Below are 19,453 nucleotides of genomic sequence, written 5' to 3' on the forward strand. Positions count from 1 at the left end.
TACAGCTGCTGTTTTGGAAGGATTTAATACAGGGACATAAATAAATAAATTTCAGAGAGCCAGGTGCTTTTCTGTTAAAATGAGGATAGACACAATTCACTCACTTGCTCACCAGTCTCTGGTGTACTGACTCTAACGCCAAGTATCTATAGGCACTTGGGATACAGCTCCCAGCAGGACTAAGATGCCGCCCTCACAGAACTCATGCTCTAGTCTGGTTTTAGGAATCAGGAACCGGCCAGTATAGGTCTAGAGGATGCCTATCAAAGTCTCTAAAGACTGTAAAGCTTTAATACCAACTGAAAGGGTAGAAACTATTTTTTGTTAGTCATTAAATCAATTCCAACTCTAAGCCACCCAGTGTACATTAGAACAGAACCCTGTCCAGTCTTTTTGCTCCATCCTCTCCAAAATATGCCTCTTTGGCATATTGATTAATTTGGGCTTGTTATTTTTTAAGAAACAATAAGCATAGGAGAAATTCTGAACACCAAGTAGAAGTTACCCTTTTGTAAGAGAAATTTGCATTTATAAGGGAAATCTCTACAATCATGCACCACGTAATGACTTTTCAGTCAATGATGGGACCACATGTACAACAGTGGTCCCATAAGATTGGTGCCATATCCCCTAATGTGTGTAGTAGGCTATACCATCTAGATTAAGTACATCTGTGAGGTTCACACAACAATGAAATCACCTAATGACATATTTCTCAGAACGTATCCTTGTCATTAGGCAACACCTCACTGTGTTTGTAAGGGTGTCACCCTCTTTGTACCAGGAAGAGAAGGATGACTAAATCTCTAGAAACTTATCAATGGAGAAGGCAGTGACTTAAATCTGCATACCAACCATACCCTTGTTTATTGTGCTTTGCATGGTAACCTCCCATACATAATTGGCTCCTGCCCCCTGCAGCATCTTTTGTCTTAAGCTGGAAGTAATATTTAAGTGGTGGCTTGGGTCATTTTAGGGAGTAGTTCCGTTTTCCTGGGTATCTCCCATGTACGCAGGAGGTAAACAAATTGCTAAACATCTGTTTGTAACATCTCCTGTTAATCTGTCTTTTATTACAGGGGATTTCAGCCAAGAAGCTAGAAGAGTAGAGGGAAAATTATTTTTCCTCCCCTACACAATTAAAATCTAAAAGGCACAGTGCTCACAGGAGAAGAGATGAAGCACGAGCATCAAAGGCACAGGCCCTGGGAAGCACAGTTATCACGTGTTCACATACATATTTTTTAAATTTGCAAAAGGAAAATACTGTAAGCAAAACCGGTTACTATCACTGCCTCCTCAACTCCAACTTCTCCTATATCACATTCCTGTCATGTCAAGTGGCCTTAGACCAGCAATTTTAGAGTCCAGCTGAGGGACAGTTGCATGAGAGATATTTGTAGTTTCCATTTAGTGGATATAATTCTGGGCCTACAGTCATATCTGTGTGTAGATGTGTTTTGATTAGTCATCTTGGTGTAGAAATGGCTTCTGGGACTGTTCTCACCCTTGACCTGGCACTCACCTGGCAAACTGACATGAAGGTGTGGGGCCAAAGGTCATGCTGCATAGTGAACATATTCCTAAATGCTTAGCACTGGAAGTAAGTGAATAATATAGTAGAGATGAGGTTTGAAGCTCAGATAACCAGAACTTACTTTTTGAAAATTTATAGCTCATATGTGAAAAAAACTTGATCGAAATATTTCCAAATTTGGAAACAGTCCTGAAAGTTTTCTTGGTGTTACAAAATTTATGCTGTGAAGCTTGAGAAATTTTTTATGCAAAGAATAATGAAATTATATTTCAATGAACAATGTGACAGAAAACATGACCACTTTTTCAGAGGGGAGAAGTTGGAAGCAGCTAGAAAGGGGTTAGAGTCAGGGGCTGTGAGCAGGGAAAACAGCAAGTTGAGAAGTTGTACTCACACCTTTTGCAGCAGGCAGAGCTGTAATTTTAAAGTGAAAGGTTTCCATGGCCACTGCTGGGCAATTTGCATTAGCATTGTATATTGCTGGCATTTTAAGTTAAAATTACTGCCTTGGTTCAACTCGCACTGTACTTACTAAAAGATTCTGCTACCTTACCATTGAGAGCTACTAGTCCCCCAAAATTGGCTTAGATATTTTGGTAGAACAATTTTTACCTTTTCTTCTTCTTTTTCTTAAATTTTCCACCACTTCTGCCTCATGTATGAGTTTTTCAGTCTTTCTCAGAAAGAATACTCCAGCAGTGGGGATAGTGTTCATTTTCAAAAGGGTTTACGGTGTTCAATGACATAGAAGGTCACTTGCCATGTTTATGGCTGTCCCTGGGAACTCCCATAAGGTCGGAGAAATTGTATCTACCTATCAAGAGTCTTATAATTTCTATAAATAAAATTATGTATCCATCTTTATGTATTACTGCATTACCCCAGATATGGCTGGCTGAATACCTAGCCAAATTGTTAGGATACGTTTGGGATGGCATGCTTTAAAATATAAGTCATGTGGGCATATATATATTCTTTTCAGAGTACTAGCATTCCTATACAGTAGTATGAAATCTATACACCTGTGTGTGTGTGTGTCTGTGTGTGTGTATTTAGAGAACAGTGTGACACATCATTTTGAAAAGTCAATGAGGTGAACTGAGAAATATACATTCAACTTTTTTCCCCCCAAATGAAGGACTACATGTGTTTATTAATTTTCTAGTTGGTTGCTTTTATTTTTTCCTGTGGATAGAGATAAGAATATATATCTAACAAAAGTGCATCATGAACTCAAAAAACCTTAGATCCCTATCAGCAAAAATATTTTTTAAGAAGATACATTTGAAAGAATCTGATATTGGGGTGGAGATATGCGCTATCAAGGGCAAAAGAGATAGAGCAAATTTTTGCAACCCAGAGAGAGAGGCTGTCATTGTCCTTAGGAGATAAAACCGAAGCCAAACAAGTGGGCTCTGGGACTGTGGACTGGAAGTGGTATTTTCTAGCTTGTTTGGGTGAACGATAGTCCAGAAAGAGCAATGTCTGGTTAATAATAAGAAGAGACTCCTCAGTAGCAGTTTGCCAAACACCAGAACCAAAGATGATTTCCAACATGATTTAATCCCTATTTTGCTAAGAAAACAGTTAAGAAGGGTCACTGTAGCAAATTCGCCATTAATTTAAACTCTGATTTGGAAAAGGGAAGTGAAGTTACAAGCTGGACCAATGGCAGGTCAGGTTTGAATCAATTATTGCGCTCCCAGGAGAAAGGTTTTATCTTTTAAAATCCAAATGTTAGAAAAATGGCATTCAAATCTACACCAGTGTACGTTAATAGATTGTTAAAGAAAGAGAGTGAATATATACCTCTGAATTGTCACTAATTTCCTCAAAGTAGGAATTTATATTTTAAATTTTTTAAATTTTCTTCTTTCCTCCTCCTTTCTTCCTTTCTTGGTCTCTCTGTCTCTCTCTCTGACTCTCTGTTTATGGAAAATCACTGATGGAGTTCAGGGCAGGCTACCCCAGAATGTACCACTTTGGCATGTGGATTATTTCAAGCTGAAGACAATCAAGGCTCAACAGACTCAAGAACAGCTTTTACTTGTCTCTTAACTGCCTAAAATAATTTAGATAAGGAGCCTGTACCAGGAAGAGAGCCATTAGCGGAGATAACTTCTTATATCAGAAAGACTTATGCGCATGACATGGCAACCGTTTGTTTACCAAATATTTGCTCTTCCCATCTTCCTGTGAATCGTATTCCTTCCCTTTGAAGCCTCAGACCCCTCTTCCCTTCTCCTTAACTCAGAATGACTTATAGGTTTCAATTATCTGACTGTCTGAGAGCCTGTCACATCTTTGTGGGGCGCTTGTATGTACAGAATTAAATTTGTTTTTCTCCTGTCAATCTGTCTGATGTCAATTTAATTACGAGGCAAGCCAAAGAACCTAGAAAGAAAGATGGAAAAAGTTTTCCTCCTGTATATCACCAAAAAAAGAAGAAAAGCAGCTGCCTTCTCTCTCATCATCCAGTAGAGAACCAGGCCACTTCTCTTCACCACTGTCCTGATTCTACGAGAAATTCTCTGGTATGGAGAAAACCATCTGGGAAAACCTACTCACCACAGTAAAGGAATGGAGGGCTCTCTTTGTAATCTTGTAATTCCATTCACTAGAGAGTGATGTTTTTATGTTTGTGAAATAGATAGTGGTATATGTGTTTTTACTTCTAGAAAGTGAAAAATAAAATGAGTCAGCCTCTTAAATGTCTCTCTTATTAATCCCTATATTTTTCTATAATCCAAATATTCAGAAAGACATTTTCTGGTTTTACCCTGGAAAGTCCAGCAACCTGAATGCAAAATCTATTATATGTGAATCTCTGGCTCAAAAGTCTTCATTGGTGTCCTGCTGTCTCCTAGATTAAATGTAAACTACTTATCATAGAAGCCAGATGTGAAAACTGCACACAGATTCAGAAATCCACTAATTCAGAATGAATGGGATAAGGACAGAGAGAAACAAATTTAAGAAGATTCTATCCTGAGTGTTCACCAGAAGTCATTTACCTGGATGTCCCCAATTCCGCCAGACTGTTTGGCTCATCTACTTTTTCATTTCTTAATACAATTATCTTCAAGGCTTTTTTGTTTATATGCTGGGGCACGGAACAATGTTTCTAACATATCAGGAAATTTTGGAGGGGTGTATATTTTCCTCTAATTTCTCACTTCTGATACAGTCTTGTTACATGATACTTGCTTTGAGTTTGGCTTCCTTTTTTTTTTAAACTGTTTTTGGAGAGGGTTTTAATTTTTTTTTTTAAAGATTGGCACCTGAGCTAACAACTGTTGCCAATCTTCTTTTTTATGTTTTTATTCTTCTCCCCAAAGCCCCCCAGTACATAGTTGTATATTCTGGCTGTAAGTGGCTCTGGCTGTGCTATGCGGGATGCTGCCTCAGCATGGCTTGATGAGCGGTGCCATGTCCGTGCCCAGGATCCGAACCGGCGAAACCCTGGGCTGCCGAAGCAGAGTGCGTGAACTTAACCACTTGGCCACGGGGCCGGCCCCTGAGTTTGGCTTCTTAAGCATCTATCTCTTGTCCATTCGAAGTTTGTGTGCTAGGCAGAAGGTTATATGAAAAGTTTGAGTCAATGAAAGAGGAAATTATTATATATCATAGCCTCCACCCAAACAAAATTTAGTTTTAACAATCCTTATTTCTTATGAGTCCCTCAGCCTTCTCTCCCTGTAGAGACACCGCGTCCAGTCCTGTAACTCGACCCCGTTCTCTGCTTCCCTTGACTCTTGAGCCTTTTCTGACTCAAATCCATATCCGTGTCCATTAAAGCAGGGTGACTACCTCTCTGTGCTGCTTAAGCTTTTGTCAAGACCATTGCCTGGACATATCATCTAAGGAAACTTTCATTAGCTACCTGCTTCCAACTGAATCCTTGAAAGTTATGATAGTACCAGAAATTTCAAATTCAGCCAATGCTGTCCATGTATTTTTAAATACATCTTAGTCAATTGGAAAGAAAAATAGCATTCCCACAAATACTACTTAATTATAAAAATAAATACATTTGCCATTCCACATAGATTCTGAATATATCTCCTGGCCCTCTTCTCTCAATCTGTCTTTGCTTAGAAGGCAACTGGCCTAATATTAGCATGTGAGAACTTCCTTTTAAATAAGATCCATAGTGATCATAAAGAAAAAAAAGTGTGAACAACTTGGAGAGACAGAGAAGGCAGTAGAAAATTAGAAGAGAGATGTATTTTTGCTTATCTCTCTTAAAGGCGAATTAATTCCAGTGGCAATTACAAGGATTGTCGTGATGGCAGGTGCTAGCAATTAAACCATAAACTCATGATTTGGAAGTAGCCTATGGCATGTGCTAAGCAGAGAGGCATAAAGCAGAGCCTCCAAAATTTCTGCTTTAGTGCAATCTTGAGTTAATAAGCTTTCTTATAAGGTAAATCAATCAAGGGCACACACATCGGTAGTTTGTCCATATCATTCACTTTCCTGCTGGCCATAAAAATGTTAGTCTCCTTTTCAAGGTAATACCACTGAATCTTTTTTCCACTTCGCATATATTTAACAGTATTGCTAAATATCAAGTTTTATTGAACTTTCTCTGGCTGAGTGTCTTTACCAACAGTATTTGCAGGAATAAAATCAAGAAATACAAAACAACATTAAGCTTTGGAGGGGCCAAGATAGAAGCAGCAAGGTCAAGAGATTGTATGACTTCCTTGCTGTGCGCCTTAAGCAGGTCAAGTTTTGAATTTGCTTTACCATCAACAAAATAGAGAACATGCCATACTGCCCACAATATATTTTATATAGCAAACATTCACTGATTATTGAATCTATGTGAGGTATGACTCTAGGTTCTGGGGACATAATGGTGAAAAAGACACAGAAAATACCCAGCCCCCCTGCCAAGAGCACATTTTAGAGGCAAAACCAGCTGGTAAAATAAATGAATGAATGCATGATAAGGAGAATCACTATGAAGAAAACAATGGCAATGCAAACAGATGGAGAATGTTATTTCATGTTCAGAGATCACAAAAGTGGTTCATCCCTGAGGAAGTGGCCTGTGAATAGAATCTTAAAAGAAGTGAGTGTAAAATGTAATTATAGGCAGAAAAGAGCTTAGAACATTGTTAATGCACAAATACACATATGTGTATATACTTGCACACCTACATAACAGATGTACTCACTGTACATATATATACATACACACACATATACACAGATACCACTTTCCTACTATTTAGCTAAAAAGAAGTGATAGGTGTCAGCTTTCATAGAGTGACAATTCCCGCTGTGACAGCCCAAAATATAGTCCCAGAAGTCATATCAGGGCTTTGGTTGGACTAGCTTTGTTTTTTGGCTGCCAGAACATATCAAAGACTATAAAAAATAGAAAATTAGAGCCACTATCTCTGACATTCTGTCCAATTATGTGACAGAAAAAAAAACAATTACTATGAGAGGATGGAAATTGTCTTTTTCTTTCATGCCAACTTGGCTAGATGGCTGGAAGTGACAGGTTGTGGCGGAGCTTCCCTGGGGAGGAAAATGTTTGTCTGTGTTAGAGATTTCTGTCCTGGGTGTAAGTTTGAGCAATGGAGGCCTGCCAGTCATTTATTCACCAACCAGTTCCTATAAAATCAGTTTAATGTCTGTGCTGCTTCTCAAGAAATTCATTAAAAAAAAAAAACCCAACAACTATGGACTATTTTTCTGATATATTCCAAAATAGATGCTCAATAAATATTTGATGAATGAGCAACCAAAGATCAGTTTTCATAGTAGTTATCTTGCTGAATATATAGGGGCACATCTATAGGGGAACACTTCCAAGTTATTTTCAAAAAGCTCACTACAGCTGCTGATAGAAGATGCGATCCAAGTATTTGATTTGTCAGAAAGTCCAAGCAAGGAAACTGGTCAAGTGTAGCCTGTGAAAACACACACTCAGGATATGACGCCCCATTGAGTTCACAGTTCTGTGCATCTAAGCAAGTTCAGGCAAGCCCCCATTGATCAGCAGCCTCCTGTCCTTCTTCTGGGATTAATGTGGGGCACTTTATCTAGATCCCTGAGTTCACAAACCCCTGACAGTGGTGAAACTAACAAATTGGCTTTGACACAAAGTGTAATGTCATCCCTTATTCATTGAAAATCTTTTCCCATTTCGTGGCATTTGACACATACATTTTTTGCCATTTCTCTTCTCACCAAATAGGAAATTAATTTAGAAAGATATTTTCAACTCTATTGTTTGTGCTCCGGTCATGGAATTTATTTTTTTTTGCATTTGAACTATAATTTTAAAATGAACTACTGTAAAATAATTATCCCTTCAATAATTTTAATATAAAACTATGTTTATGTTAACATAACAAATAAAATCATTCAGGTTTTCATCCTGCTTCACTGTGGGGAATCTCGTTTTGCTACTCATTTATTTCTTCCCACGATACCTATTTAAGTATATATCAGATTCATTAGGAAGATGCTCTCGTCTCTCACAAACTGGTCCTGTACGGAGTCTTCAGCTCCAAATGGTGCTGCCCACTCTCTCCACAGGCCTCTGCTCTTTTCAACACACTTGCCTCCTGACGTTGCGGGACATGCATCTTCCCTCAGACTGTCACTGTTCTCTTTGCTGCTTTGTTTCAGTGTGGTCACAGACCTTTTCTTTAATCACCCACAAGAACAGTGGAGACCAGATGGTGAATTGTGATGAGAACCACAGGTATAGAAATGATCAATGAGAAGTACAACCCAAGAGTAATAGGAGTGATTTATAATTTCAAAAAATGCCCACAGTTTCAGTCCCATTCCAGTGGGGTTCCTGTTGAATTCAGAGCTGTTTCATCATGAAAAGTGTTGGCTTATCCCTGCCTCTTCATAGCTTTTTCACTGGACATTATCAATCTCTTACTTGTTAGAGATATGAAAGATAAGAAATAGTATAATACGGTCACACATCGTCTAATGGTTAGGATACGTTCTGAGAAATGCGTCCTTCGGCAATTTCATCCTTGTGTGAACATCACAGGGCGCACTTCACAAACCCAGATGGTATAGCCTACTACACCTCTAGGCTATATGATACTAATCTCATGGGGCCACTGTTGTATATACAGTCCATCATTGACTGAAATGTTGTTACGTGGTGCATGACTGTAGATGTTTTAATTTTGCAAAAGTTCAAATTATGACTTTATTTATTTATTTATTTTTGAGGAAGACCAGCCCGGAGCTAACATCCACCATCGATTCTCCTCTTTTTGCTGAGGAAGATTGGCCATGAGCTAGCATCTGTACCAGTCTTCCACTATTTTATCTGTGGGATGCCTGCCACAGCATGACTTGATGAGCGATGCATAGGTCTGTCCCTGGGATCCAAACTGGTGAACCCCGGGCCAATGAAGCAGAGCACATGAACTTAACCACTGCACCACAGCACTGGCCCCTAGGCACTGTTTTTTTGAAGAAGCCTTTTACCAAACTAAGGAAGTTCCATTCTATTCCCATAGTGTTGATAGTTTTTATCATGAGTTAATGCTGAATTTTGTCAAGTGGTTTCTCTGTATCCACTGACAAAGTCACAGCTAGTAAATGATAAAGCCAGAATTAGAACTGAAGCATTCTAGTTACAGGGCTCACAATCTTAATGGCTGTGATATATATACACACAAATATACATATGTATAGTTATGTGTTTCTGTGCCTGAAATGGCCCAAATAGTACACAGGCAAGACCTGTTGACTGGAGACATAAAATAACTTTATTCAAATTGGGACATTCAAAGAAAGAAGGAGCTGTCTGAGAATTTGGCCCCCTGTCCCTGAGGTCAGAGAGAAGCTAAGAAACCCAAGAGAAGCTAAGAAAACACAACAGAAAAAGTACTGCAAGAACTTCTCAAGTGAATAGACAATTGGAAGATACAATAAGCAATTTCTTTCCTTTTCTGCATTTAAATGAGTAAATAAATATAAAAAGGTACCATCTATGCATGATTTACTAGCATAAAATTGCTAGTGTGATCCAGTTCTTCCGTCTGTCACTACAGCTGTGAGTGATCCAAGAATGTTCCTGTAATTTCTTTCTCCAGCCTCTTCGCATCATTTGGTTACAATCAGTCAATAAGTGGCCAGACTGACTTCAGTGAGCAACACTGAAACAGACAATGAAATGAACAAGAATCAGTTAACTGCTCAGTGGCTGATGAAATGAACAATGACACTTAAGCTAATATCCTGATGTCCCGCTGCTGATAAAAGATGGAACAATTTTCTCTATAGCTCTTAAAGAGGATGACAGCAAATAATACATCCTCAGCTTCTTAGAAATGAATACACATTATGAATTTCAGATAATTCTACCTGTGGATGCCCTGAGTACATAGGCTAAATGTACTGGTCATTCTCAAGTGTGTTCTAAGCTGACATTTCCTTCATTCTAAGCCGTGGGGCAACATTCAGTTTCAGTAGCCTTCAAATGGGCAAGGTTCTCATCATCAGAAAGTAGTCTAAGGCATAACAGGATCTGGTCACTGCAATAGCTCTCTTGATATATCGCTTGTTTATGAACGACAAACAATATGTTAGAAGCAGTTCTTATTTTTGAAAAAGAAATCAATTTCAGACATGTGAGTTACTTTGTGATGGGGAAAGCTCACTTTATCCTCCTAAATATCCATGTTAAATATGATAGGTAAAACATATTAAGTGAGATGATTGATGCAGAGAAAATGTAATTGCAACATTAAGTTTTTAAGAAAGCAATGCACATTTATGTCTAAAACTTCATTCCAAAATGATAGTTTTTATCTAGTGATAGATCCACATTAGAATAAGTACCTGTTCGGTTTTTACACAAACAGAATGTTGGATTTATTGCATTTAGGAGCCATGCAATTAGCAGCAGATATTGATCAACAGCAGGCAGAACAATAATCAATTCAATAATAATTGAGATAATTTGAAAAAGCTATGTTATAGATACCTTAATGTGTGAAAATTAACCAAATTAAATACAAAGTATGAATATTTGAATAAATTATTCTGTTTAAAATACAATTATAAGTAATCATAAGTGTTGAGAGTTCAGGAATTTAAAATCTCTGACAGAAAAATCTGATTCCTTAAGTAATTATGTACCTGGATTTTAAGACTTTATCTTATAATAAGCAAAAATACTGTTTCACATTTGTAAACAAATGTTAACAGCCCGCATTAAGAATCGAGGTTTAGAAAGTTGTCATTTTTTAAAAACCAAGAAATATTTTGTCTTCATAATAATTATTACCCTACTACCTAGAGTAATAGTTTTACATAGCATGATCTATAAGTAGTTTTTAATAATTCTAAATAAAGAAAGAATAAAAAAAGAAAAAAGAACAGGGGCCGGCCTGGTGTGTAGCGGTTAATTTCGCACGTTCCACTTTGGTGGTCCGGGGTTTGCCAGTTCCGATCCCAGGTGCGGACATGGCACCACATGGCAAGCCATGCTGTGGCAGGTGTCCCATGTATAAAGTAGAGGAAGATGAGCACAGATGCTAGCTCAGGGCGAGTCTTCCTCAGCAAAAAGAGGAGGATTGGTAGCAGATGTTAGCTCAGGGCTAATCTTCCTCAAGAAAAAAAAAACAACTGACTAATGACATCCTGAAATGTTTGATTCATCTCACTTCACCCCCACCAAATATTGCTGGATAAGAATCGGATATTGGCTCTAAAGGTTGAGTACCTGTACTCAGATTCTAACCTGACCTTACGGTCCCTAGAGCACAATTTTAAAACTGTATGTATTTTAACTGCTGCAATGTTTCATATGTCATCATAATACAGTCCTAAGTTATAAATGGCACCAGGTAAGAACAGTCCAAAATATGAACAAAGTTTTTTTCTCATTAATAACAACGTTACGTATTCTGTTGGCCCATATTTGCAAATCACTGTCTCTTAAGAGTCATCTCCCTTGTAATCCAACTTTTTCTCATTGATTTAACCAACCAATCCTGTCTTTTCTCAGTGCTACCTACTCGAGAATTTTTAAATATCAGTACAATCCAAGCATCACCTCCAGGCTAACTCGTTGGAATGGAACAGGGTAGCACAATTATTGCCACCTCCATCTTTGCTACATTTGGGATCATAGCAGGGTAATAGCATATCTATGTGACTGAGTATAATATTTAGAGAATTCATAGGGGCAACATTGCTATTTCGTCTCAAATTACCAATCGGCACCTGGTCTGTGCCAGCACTGTGCTGCGTGTCAAAAGCAAAGAGACTTCAAAGAACATTTAGCATTCCAGGGAAAACAAATATCATTAATCTTTGTACAAAGCAACGTGCCCAAAATTACAGTCTCAATGTCAGAAAAATGTATTCAAATACTAAGAAGGCCTAAGGACCACTGAGTGGATGTCATTTAAGCTGACTCTCTGGGATTCATAGTATTTTACTAGAAAGAAGGAGAGTGTTAGGGATAAGGTGGTATCATTGAGTACGGTATTTCCATAAAAGATGTAGCAAATACAAAGGTAAAGAGGTGGGAATGCATTGTTTGCATGGTCTGTTCATAGACATACAACCATTACTACACAGTGACAACCAGAATACTGTCATCAGTCAACAGACACTTTTATCCATGGTGTCTATGTAACTCAGTTGGATTTTTCATTTGCTTTCACACATTTGAAACCGCTCTATTTACTAAGCAGATGCTCTGCACAGTTGCCTTGACAACTGCACTTTTATAACCATTGAGCCATTACGACAAAAGTTCCTAAGCAAAGTGAAAAATTGCTATTCTTTTCAAAACATTGTTCAACTAATTAATCATAGCAATGTGATATTGCTGTGCAGTTTTAGCCACCTTCAATAATTAATGTGGTCTTTGTTTGTTTAATTGATGTCAATTATCTTAACTAAAGTCAAGAGCATCGCTGAGGCTTCTAATGTTAGGGATCGAGTGAACTACATTTCCAGGGTTACATAGTTTTCTGCATTGTATGGCCAAGAAACACTCTCCTGACCTTTCTGAACATTGATCTGCGCAGTAGACCATGATCAAAAGATAACACAGTCAGAAAACGAATCATTGAGGCACTTTAACCAGAGCAGATAAGTGTTTCATCAAGTAATTCCAAATTTCTAGTAAGGTAAAGATGACGACTAACATGAACCCGTAAGACAAAAGAAAAATAAAGCTGAGCTAAACCTCATTAAGATGGTGAAAATCTTTCTGCTGCTCAGAGAGTGGAACAGGTGGTTAGCTCACACTTTTCCACTTTATCTTCATGTTTCTTCCTGACGTGATGATCAGAGGTTTCCTTCCTTTAAGTAGATATTTACATGAGTGAATTTGGCACGTAAAGACAACGAGCCTGGAGAATGCCAACAGAAGAGAGTGGGGTAATGGCAAAAGGGTCGACGGTCTTGACAGCTGCCGTCTGTGGAGAGTATAGATGCTCACCATCCCAGTACTGATGCCACCTCTGCCCTCAGTTCAGGGAACTAAATGCATTTTCATGGTTTGCAGTTATCCTGTATTTCAGATTTTTGTAGGAAGACTTGTGTTCTAGTCTTTGCCTTAAAATTTAGCAATGATGTAAATTTTGTGAAAAAATCTCACTCTGTCTTATTTCCTCCTTTTAAAATTTAATTAGTAACAACTTGCCTCCCTACTGAAACTGGTTTATTATAGGAATCCAGAAATACGATAGACTTTGAAATTGTTTAGTTGTATTTTATGTCAAAAATATATATGCCAGTTTTTATTATGTATATGAAAGTCTTATTTTTTCTAGAAAGAGTTCTTCTTGGATTTTGAGGAATCCCAATGAAGAAACATGCAGACAAGTAAGACAGGAATCAAGTTAGCTGTTACCAAAATTGGGATAGAGAACCCAACTTGGACTTGAGTACAAAATGTGCATTTTGTAGTGTCTCTACTGAGTTAGAATCATTCTCCCATAGACAAACAGAACACCCGAAGAGTCTTCAGCCCCTCTGGAAGTGAAAGGCATCAGAGAGTGGGCTCAGCTCCTGGACAAGTGGAGAATGGGCTCAGGCTAAAGAAGGGCAGATCCCAAAGAGAGACCCAAAGAAAGGATAAAGCATATGTTTGCAATGAAAATTTTCTAAATGTTGTCTCAGGTAAGAAGAGTGAATGGGCAGAGAAAAGATAAAGATAAAAGTCCCCCCCCAAGATTTCCAAAGGGTGGAAATCTCTTTTATGAAACAAGGTAGGGATGCAAGAGAACAGAAGAAATTTTACCCCCTAGATCCCTTACATTTTGTCATTTCTTATACTTTTAATTTTAACCCCCCCACTTCAGGTGAACTAGGGCTGTAGCAGGCCCCCACAGGAGAGCAGACAAGCGATGGACTAATGTAGTCCTATTTTGACCTTTATGAAGCAGTCTGCTAAAACTAGCTGCTGTCCATGCCCCTCTGGAATACTCTCAAGAAGTCTACATCCAGAAGGCTCTGAAGTCGGTTAGAATAGTGAAACAACTCCAAAGTGAGGTCACATCTTTCATTCCCATAAACCACTAAAATATTTTTTAATCTTGCTTTAAACCACATCCAGGACTAAGAAGAAACTGTGGTGCAGCTCACTTTTTTATTCACTCATTTGTGCAACTGTGCATTGAATAATATATTGCTGAATAAATAACATGGACACCTATTATATATCAGCTCCTCTTATTGGTTCTATTTATATATCAATAAATAAAATAGACACGTGCACACAAATCCTGTCCTTGAATAGTTTCATTGTAATAAAATAGGCAGACAATAATATAATACATAAGATAGTATATATAGTTATTACCACTATGGCAAAAAGAGTGAAAGAAAAGAGAGTAAGTGGTTCTGGAACATGGGGGTGGGTGGGGGTTACCTGGTTAAGTTTGGAGATCAGAGTAGGCGTTATAGAAAAGGTGATACCAGTGACTTAAAGGAGGTGAAGGAGTGGACTAGCATTCCAGGTGGAAAGGAAAAAAATGAGGGGTCTCAATATGATTTATCTTCGATTATTGAGGAATACATTTAAGGCCTTGTAAAACGTTAACCGAGAAGGCATTTGTTCAAATACAGACATATGAAATGCCTAACGTCATCGTATTCTTAAAAATCAATGTTCTGGTGTGTGGTATTGTTTTAGTGACTCTAGTTTACAAACTGCCTTTAGCAGCAGAACCCCTTCTTCATGTGAATCCCATGTGGCACCCTAGGATATGCAGCAGCTACACGCAGGCTTCTGTGTTAAAGTGGGGATGGGAGGCCTCCCTCACAATTGGAGATCACGCAAAGAACACAGTGTGATTTTTCAAAATATTAAGCATCAATTACAAATAACATGGATTTACATATGTAAATGCAGAAGTGTTTTTTATAACACATAAAGTGAAAAAAAATTGTACAGAACAATTTGTAGAGTAAGACCTTCTTTAAAAAAAGCATAGTGTATTATGTGGGTGTGTACACAGGGAAAAAAATCAGGAAGAATAGCCATCAACAATGGTTACCTCAGGGAAGTGAGCCACAGAATGAAAAACAAAAATATCTATACTGTTGTGGCTAGTTACAATGAATTTGTTTTATTTTGTACTTAATATGTATTATTAAAAGAAAGAAATCACTACTCAATATTGTCACGCGATAACTTGAAAATAGATATTTACTCAAATTCTTTTCAATTTAAGTCAAACTCAAATAGTGAAAGCAACAGGATCATTAGATACCACTGTGGAATTCTATGCAGACCCCAGGCATGAGTTTCACCTGCCAAAATAACCCCATCTGCACAGTGTTATCCATCACTCAGACTCAGTATAGAGACTGTTAGAGCAGATGGTGGTTCCTAAGATCAATCATAATCCACCATTCATGGGAGGAAGCCTCTCTCTAAGAATTATGCGGACACTTTCAATTTGTACTGCACATGCCACCCAACATCTGCCAGATAACAATTCTCTTCTCTGCCAATTTAGGATGAAGTTACTAACCACAACTTTGTTCCCTAATAGAATAGTTGTGTTAAATACACGTAAGGCAGGGGTGACTCAGTTATTGGACAGGTTTTCCAACTGTATTTTCAATGACAATTTCACCTTAAAATCACACGCTTTCTATGAAACAGGAGTTAGAGAGACAAAACCTTCATCCTCCCTGAATAGAAGTGCAGAAGGGTGGAAAAAAGACTGTTTATTCCACATCTTCAAACCACAGAATATTAGGAAAATAAAAACCAGAAAAGACAGGGAAACTGGTATCTGTGACTTCCAATAATGTAATACTTTAGTAATGTCAAAGGCACTGTGATAGTTCATTTTATGTGTCAACTTGACTGGGCCATGGGGTGCCCAGATATCTGCTTAAATATTGTTCTAATCTGTCTGAGGGTGTTTCTGGATAAGATTAACATTTGATTTGGTAGACTTAGTAAAGAAGATTGCTTGCCAATGTGGGTGAGCATCATCTACTTTGTTGAAGTCCTGAACAGAACAAAATGCTACGTGGGGCAGAATTCTTTTTCTCTGCCTGCCTATCTTTGAGCTGGGACATCAATCTTCTGCTTTCGGACTCAGACTCGAGCTGGAACTACACCGTCAGCAATCCTGGGTCTCCAGCTTGCCTACTGCACATGTTGGGACTTCTCAGCTTCCATAATCACGTGAGCCAATTCCTTATTTTATACATGTATATAAATTTCTATGTATTTCCTATTGGTTCTGTTTCTCTGAATAACCCTGACTAATACAGGCATTTTTCTAAAATAAAAAATGCTTATAATTAGAAGCTATAAAATTTTCTTCTCATTCTCCACTCTGTAAGCCACTGACCTAGACTGGGAAAGAGACTTGCTGAGCCCTCTCTCCGGCCTCCTCACTGAGCGTTCTGCAGTTCCTAAGAACCATTTTAGTCCACTGATGAAGACAAGATATGGCTCCTCCTTTATAACCTGCCATAACCTTTGTAGACTTTGCAGGAAACGATAAATATTTATCAGGATATAGCACAATAAGCCCAACATCCATAGAAGAGCCACATTTATAAGAGAAACTCTCTTACCATTGCTCCAGTCGTTGTGGTGGTTGTTGTTCACTATCTTCTCTCCTATCCCCCACAAGAATCTGCTCCTGATTTAGTCTTTTTAACCTCTTTAGGATGTCAACAACAGTTCTTGGTTAAATTTCTATATAGGCAGATTAAAACCTAAACTAACGGGAAATAACACTGCGTATGGAATGTCAAGTTTGCATCACTCTAAGTAGAAGATAGTCATGATAAGAGAGTCTCTAGAAAATAAGTTACCAGAAAAATAGGTTTCCATTTCTTCTTATACTTGAAGCTGGTCTTGAAAAGGGAGACAGATAATTAAACAAGACTTTTACTGGTTCTTTGAGAAGATATGCAAAATTGACAAACGCTTAGCCTGACTCTCTAAGAAAAAAAGAGAGAAGACTCAAATAAATAAAATTAGAAATGAAAGAGGAGAAATTACAACAGATACCACAGAAATATAAAGGATTATAAGAGAATACCATGAAAAACTATATAGCAACAAAGTGGACAATCTAGAAGAAACAGATAAATTCTAAGACTCATACAACTTCCCAAAACTGAATCAAGAAGAAACAGAGAATCTGAATAGCCCGATCACAAGTAAAGAGATTGAAACAGGTAGCTTAGTGGGAAACTACTTCCCCTGACAAGGTTACCCACTCAAAGCTAACAGCCAACATCACAATTAATAGTAAAACACGGTATATTTTTCCTCAAGACTGACTTGATTTCTACTATTTCTACTTCTCCTTTTCCTTTAATGCATGGATCCTGCTAAACCTTATAAATCCATTACAACATAAAGTGGGGAATGAATAAAGAGCTCACCTGAGGGATGTTCACTCTCTGTGGCTCCTGGGCGAGTACAGAGGGCTGTGGTTCAGCTGAGGGGACAGAAAGAAGACAGGGGTCCTGAGATTTAGCTGTCTTACAGCTCTTAGATTCACCTCCTCAAATCTCAGCACCCCAGTTGGGGATCATCCTCCCCATAGGCACAGGGCCCTCTGGGCCTTGAAAAGGCACAAGAAGGATCATGGACAGGCAGCAACACCTGTCTTTGTGTGATTCTGAAATGACCACGGAGCTGAAATCTGCAGTTTTTTACTGAGTGAACATAAACTTTACTCGATTGATTTAACAATAACGCATGCGTCCTTCTGAATAACAGAAAGAAATAAGAACAACCGATTAGTTGAATTAAAGTACGCCAAACGACAAGACACTATTCCTTCATTAAAGTTAACTTAGCAGAAAAATGCTCAGTATGCATCATTTATCTATTTTTCTCAGTAATATTATTTAACCCCTGGTATACACAATCCATGGAAAGCCTAGTAAAAGAGACGGGGTGATTTAAGGCAGGAATTTTTAATTGTTCATTTCAGCTGGGAAGTATTTCTCAAAAGGCCCTTCTGATAGATGCTTTTGGTAACTTACCTGTGAGAGAGTGAACTGTCACAAACTGCGTTTCCCTGGACAAGTCACAGAAATTTTCAGGCCCAATGTCTTTAAATCTTTCAAAAGAGTTAGAAGTAGGTGACCTTGGAAAACTCTTCACAGATCATCATTCTTGGATCCTGTGACATCAGGATAACGTCACTAATGTCACATGTGGTGGTGGACATGTGTGACAGCAGCGCATCTGTAAATAGCGGGGGCCATTTAAGGGGACTGGAGACAGAACTTCCTCCCTCTGCCTGGTTGTCCCTTCCCCCCAGACCTTGCCCTCACGGCTCTCCAACAAAGCAGCCTTTCCTGAGCAGCCTGCCCCTGGGCCACCCCAGCTCACCTGTACTTCCCAGGGACGGCCCAAATGCCCCACTGTCACACAGTGTGGTGGCTCCTGAAGGTGGCATCATCAAGTCTGGTTCATCCTGGGCAGGAGGATCAAGACCTGCTTCTGATCTTGCAAATCCAGCATCTGCTCCTTTCTGGGCTCTTGTCTCTGCTCTGAAGCTCTGGAGAGAGGTCTAAGGTCAGAGGGGCGCTCTCTTCCAGGTAAGACTCCCTCACAGAGGCCCCCTGCTTCCCACCTCACAAGGGCTGGTTTGTTTCAAGGGAACTGGGACATGGATCTGAGAAATAAATTCATTTTAGGGGCAAAAAGCCTGACTCTTGGAATTCATTATAACATTAGACTTCAAGGACAGAAAGCCTGACAATGCAGAGGGGGCCAGGCACCTCTGTCTGACCCAAGGGACCTGAGGAGACACTAGAAATCCCAGGATACATGTGACACACGGTGGGATTCCATCCACATCCTTTCCTTTACATCCCTGGGGACGCAGGGACATGCCATGTTCCTAAGTGCTGTGAAGGCTGTAATGCCATCATTGTGTGTGTGACATCAGACAAAGCCTGAGACTGAAGCGAAGCACACCTGCCCTCGAATCCAAATTCCCTGGCTGGGAGCTCCTGACTCGAGCACATCGGGCCACCGACCCGAGCCTCGGTTTCTGGTGAAGTGGTTGTCAGGGTACATTAAACTATCCAGTAAAAAAACAAAGCGTCCTCTAACTATAACAGCAGTTGTCACTTACTTAAGGCTTCCTACCTGGCACTTGTCTAAAATAGTGATCTATGTTTCCAAACGTCGCCGTGAAACAATCATTATTAATATTTATAGATGAGAACCCTGACTCTCGCCCAGGTTCCTTCTGTCGCCCCTGCTTACAGGTGACAGAGCCGGCACTGACCGGGCCTGTAGTGCTCCAGAGCTCGGGCTCCACCGCACACCCACGGTCACCGTCCGCCTGATAAACGCACTCCTCCCTCCCGCACCCACCGCCGCCGACACGGGCTTCTCTCCGGTCGGGCTGCAGGCGGGCTGGTCACACGATCCTCGGGCAC

General features: G+C 39.2%; 1 long non-coding RNA gene across 2 annotated transcripts in view; it reads left to right on the plus strand.

Annotated features, from left to right (window-relative positions):
* The window catches only part of LOC138925057 (uncharacterized), a 38,251-nt gene extending 34,361 nt beyond the window's left edge, over positions 1-3,890 (plus strand). For both annotated transcript variants that reach the window (XR_011440736.1, XR_011440735.1), the window contains one exon: positions 1,080-3,890. This is a non-coding gene — a long non-coding RNA (uncharacterized lncRNA). The remainder of the gene's footprint in view (positions 1-1,079) is intronic.
* Positions 3,891-19,453: the final 15,563 nt, after the last annotated feature.

This window comes from Equus caballus, chromosome 7, assembly GCF_041296265.1.
Source record: "Equus caballus isolate H_3958 breed thoroughbred chromosome 7, TB-T2T, whole genome shotgun sequence".
Lineage (NCBI taxonomy): Eukaryota > Metazoa > Chordata > Mammalia > Perissodactyla > Equidae > Equus > Equus caballus.